Below are 5,607 nucleotides of genomic sequence, written 5' to 3' on the forward strand. Positions count from 1 at the left end.
CAAATGTGTCTTCATCGACCTGCTCTAAGACATACTGAAAATCACGACCCTCACTTGGACCCTCAAGGGCCTTTATAATGAAAATATGCAGTTATGTCTGCAGCAGGTCGAAGAATTGGCTTCAACAAGAAAGACAACAGGGGCTGGACGTCTTTATTTCTCAGTGCGAAGCTGCATCCGTCACGGAGTCGGTGCCTGCAGTGCATGTTTAGCCTGTCTGCCTGAATTTGTGTGCCTGTAAGCATGCTTTTTGTTTTGTTTTTTTTAAAGAAAGAAGACGACTTGTAAAAATGCTGCTGCCACAGGTCGGGTCAGCAGGTCAATGAGACTGAAAAGATGAAGCTGTTGTCCTCACGCAAGGCAATCTGCAACCAGAGGCACCGCTCTCTCTTCCCTCTGAAGACTCGCTCGTCCGGTTTTCCAAACTCTGGGCTCTGCTACGTGCATGCGAACACCTTGTAAATGACAGAGGAAGCCAAGGTGTATAAAGACCGAGCGCCCGAGGCCAGGGGAGTTTACACAGCGTGTTGCCATTAATCCGCCCTCTCAGATTTTTCTATCCTATTCTGCCATAGCCGTGCCAATCAAGTGCAACTGTCCTGTGAAGCAGAGAAGAACAACTCTCTGACTGCATTCTTGGAAGATGTGATTTTGCATTTACGCTAATTCTGCCAAGTGGAGAATCAGCTCAAATCACTTGGTTCTGCTAACTGTGAGAAAATGTGCCCTTGACCTTAAAAATGTTTGCATTGATCCATTCTGAGTGTTTCAACCAAAGAACTTCTCAGAGACTTTTAGAGCGTGTCGACAGGAGGAGAGCCTCATCCAGCAGCCCCTTTTGCAGACACCTGCCGGACAGCAGATAATACATGCTGATCATGGGATCGGTGCCGTGCTTTTGACACGGCTAATAAGTCCATTACTCATCAGACAAGCTCTGATTCTCAGGCCTCTTAGCAGCTCCATTATGAGGAGAGTGACAGAAGTCAGCCTACAATCGGAAGAAGGTGTGTCAAGAGACAAGGGCTGGAAGAGGAACAGGCTTCAGAGAGTAAACTAGAGTTCGTAGAACTCAGCCTCAGGCATGTAACTCAGATTTAAGAATGAGTTAGCGTGTCAAGATAGCGTGTCTTGCAGCAGACCACGCCTGCACCTGTCAGGTGTTCTGTGGCATGCCTGCGTTTTGTGCAGATCGTTTTTGCGTGTGTGGCTGCATGTTAGATAGGAGGACATGTTTATAAGCTTGTGTGCACCCTCTTCTTGTTGCACGCATCTGCATACCCCAGCGATGATGGACGGCCGTCACTTACCCAGGAGACACCTAAATATTTGTGAGGACGTGCAGTTGCTCACCTGCTCGGCCGGCCGGCTTCCTCGCTCTCATGGTGGCAAATTAAACTTGTTTATATAAACTGAAACATTTCTGTCACCTCCGACTATCACATCCAGCTGTGATTGAGCAATGTTTATATTTAAGTGGTTCATAATTTCTCACATCGTAATAAAAGCCATATTTGGTGACCCCTCCCAATCCCTCCCAACGTGTAGGTGAAAGATGCCCCAGCATGCGAAATCTACTAAAATCTACTTCCTGTCAAGTTGAAATCTCAAATTTCAACAAATGACAGAGTGAAAATAACAAAGAGTCAGGTTGTTGTCTACTTTCTCTCTGCCAGCTGGTGCGTTGCCCTTTTTTTTGGTTTTTTTTTTTGTTTTGTTTTTTCCATGATAGACAACCTAATAACACCACAGCTGTGCTTCTTCTTTGTCAGTCTGTTTTTTTTTGGGTTTTTTTTTTTTTTGCCAAAGCTCACGACTCTTCATGCAGCAATTATGACGCAATTTCTCACACTGATTATTATTTTATACCACTCTGAATAAGCAGAGCTGAAACCTGAACCTGGTCTGAGTGTGAAAACACACAACTGCAGGGCATCAACAATGTTTTTTTTCTGGTAATAACTGCCAGCTGCCAGAAGTTGATGCATTGCTGGAAAATCCAACAATTTTGATCTGAAATATGATCTGAAACTGTGGAGATGAATTTATCACAGAGAAAATCCTTTAGCATTACTCCTTCTAATTTGTTCCATTATAAATATAAAAATGTTAATTAGTGTGGCGTTAAAACTATCACATTTCATCTCTGCTTGTATTTCAGTCCCATTTTTTTTTTTTTTATCCTGCAGATGGATGAGATTTCAAATTCAGAGAATTTTATTCCGGGAAAATTTTGTTGCGTGCGTGAAGTTCAGGCCCAACCTGACTGACTAGTCTCAGATTCTCCCGAAGCCCCACAGTCCAAACATCATTTTGTCATATCTGGGATTTCTGTGGGTGATGAAGGCCGATCTGACCGAGATGGGCCCCACGTCCAATAATCTGTGCTTTCTGTACTCATGCTGCTGCTGTTTGAAGACTGAAGAATATTTCTCTGCTTAGTTTCTTGGAGGGGCGACAGTGAGAATTCAGGGAAGCTTCAGGAAAGCCACATAAAAATAATATCACAAGTTCTTCATGTCAACGTGAGAATTTATATCAGGACTGAATGATCCCATCGAATATTCAAATATGACAAAATTCTGTTTTTCTTCTGTCGTTCTTTAAGTCAATGCACCTTATTTCTGATTTCTCTTTTTAACTTAAACTTAAATCTCGACGTTAACTGATGTCAGGACAAACGTCTTCCTTTGCTGTAATACTGTGAAATGGTGGCTCATCTATCAATCCCTAAATACATGAAAACGTGATCAAGGCTTTCTCATAACTGGAGACACTGACTCAGAATCTTTCTGACTAAAGAAGAATATTTTAATGTTATTCTGAATGAAAGGCAGAGAGAAAAATAAAACATGCAGATCAACAGAAGAGCTCTTAATAACAGTGTTCCTTCAACTGAACGAGCAATTAAACAGCACATATGCATTTCCAACACACAGTTCTGCATGTACACACACATACACACATTCCTCCAAATATAGACGCACACATATTAAACACACACACACACACACAATCTAAACGTCCAGACTGTGTCTTTAATGACAGCTCTGCCGTGCATGACGTGTATTTATGGATGGCCATAGTGTGCCAGTGCGGAAATTCTTCTCATACTAGGAAACATCTGGGCAAATTTTATCTGTTGTGTCTTTATTCTCATCTAAATATGCCAGCAAATAGTTACACAACTCTTTTTCACAGTAGTGCAGCATCAGCACAGTCTGGCACCTGCAGGGCCGCCTGGATCAGAACTTCTCATGTCACAGATATGATTGTCTGAAGAATTTAAAAAGATAACAGATAAATATCGGCCAGGTAATAAGGAGTAAATGTTTGGCGGGACAGTTTCTGTTGAGTGGGTGGCGGACAGATCCTTTGTCTCGTTGGTATGTGAACTTTTTGCTTCAGACTGATCTCTGTTGACCCCCTCTCTGCCGCCCCCCACAGGCCGAGGGGAAAGTTTCTGTTTGCATGACAAGTGGTGAAAGAAATAAGATAATCTCTTTCCCTCTCTCGCTGACATGGTTCTTAAATTGTTTCATGTTGTTTTTCCTGATCCTGGTTGCCCCGGCAATGACTGTAGCGTGAGCAGTGACCGCACGACAGGGGGCGGAGCTGTTAGGTGAGAAGCCTGTCAAGTATAAAGAACAAACACACACTCACACACACGCCTGCATACACGCACAAGAATGGTGGAGTTTACCGAGATGTGCTGGTCGGGATCAAACACTCCATGAAGGCCATAAAGCGTGAGCAGATCAAACATCTTTTTCTTTCCTGAGCAGACTCCCCTGAGAGGCGGGTACGAGCCCGGGCAGACCCCCTCCTGAAGGAGGCCTATAATTATCCCCCAGCTGTTTACACCGAGGCGTTTGACCTTTGACCTCTGATGCTCACACTTTTTCATAATAACACCCAGCCACGCAACAGCTCAGCAGTCAGTGACGATAATGAGCCGGGTCACATAAATGCCAGCATGGACTTTCTTTCCCTCATAACCTACATGTTTGGGAAACTATGAATATTTCTGGATAGTAAATATCTGAGGACGTGCTGATGTGAGATCTCCATGCTGCAGAGATGCAACCTAAAGTCTGAATTACTGGAGGGGTATATCTGTGACTTACCACCCTCTGCTGGAGGCAAAAAGCTTCTGCTCAGCGACCCTTTGGCAGCTGCTTTCCAGACAAAAGTCTTTAGATCTGATCTGATCATCACACTTGTTGCTTTTTACGACATTTGAACTGGAGGAGAAACACACATGAATCCTCTCTCTCCATTAAAATTCACATAGAAGAGCCTTAACTGCAGCTGCTCATTCATTTTTGTGTCAGCAGACAAACAAACAAACAGGATGATCCTGATCCTGCATGAATGTGCCACAATCACAGAACTGTGATGAATCTTTTTGATTGTTTTATACTCAGGCCTGCAGCTCCGCCACTCTGTCGGTGAAAAACTGTGACGCTTAGGTGAGCATTCACAGATTTAACAAAGATATATTGGATATGCATACATTTCTGGTTAGCATAGAATGAATTTTCTAAAGTTGTTGTGCTTCCTCTTTGATTCCAGCTGTCATGCTAAGCTAAGCTAACTGGCAGTCATTGTATCAGCTCCATCTTCTCCTTCATCCAAATATGACATTTTTTGATGCACTGACCTTTGACCTGTATTGTTGACTCATTTTGATTTGATGACTCAGAAAGAAAATAAATCTAGATTTAGAGAAACCCTTATTGAACGATAAACTGAACTGTCTTTCCTCTTCATGTCCTGAATCTATGAAAATATGCGATCCATCCTCAACCTCAGCGTGATACTACTTTAAAATTGATTCCCTTTTTAAGCTGGCCTTCACTTTTCATTTATCCTTTTTATTTTTATTTTTTTATTTTTTTTTAAACATCTGCACATTGCAGATATATTTACTGTTGGAAGAGTGCCTGTCTTGCATATGTAAAATTTCTTTCAGATTATATTATGAAGAGTAAATGTAAATGTTCTTGTTCTTATAAAATCAGACTTGAACTTGTCGTCTAAGTTCTTTAATTGTGCAGTTTCAAAAATACATCAATCCACCAGCAGAACATTGGGATGGTCCGTACTCATGAATCTGTTTCTGAAGATGGCTCAGAGTGGAGAGGAGCTGCAGGCAGGTGCAGGAGGCTCACAGTGCGGGCCCTGGCTCTTTGTAGCGACGCCCTGCAGGCAAACTGTCAGCGGCTGCAGAGCCTCTGTGGGTAGACTCAGGAACAGGAAGAGATGCAGACGATAAAGTCCATCGTTTGAAGTGGTTCAGCTCAGAGACTCAGACATGAAGGCTCATACGGCGTCTTTCTCACTGTGTCCTGCACGCACATCCTTCACTCACAACGCAGCCCTCAGAGAGATTTTGGTCCAATTTCTGATTATGTAATCTGCCTGTTTGACAGTCTGTGGCAGTGTGCAGAAAGCCAGGCTCCTCACCCAGTTTGTCCCATCTGGGATTTTAGGAATTATTTACATGTAAGCACTTCGTCCATCATCATCATCCTCTATCGATGAAGGGAAGAGTCCAGGTTGGTGATCGTGCAGCTGAGTTTGAATGTCTGCGACCGTCCAAAG

The sequence above is a fragment of the Echeneis naucrates genome, chromosome 3 (assembly GCF_900963305.1).
Source record: "Echeneis naucrates chromosome 3, fEcheNa1.1, whole genome shotgun sequence".
NCBI lineage: Eukaryota > Metazoa > Chordata > Actinopteri > Carangiformes > Echeneidae > Echeneis > Echeneis naucrates.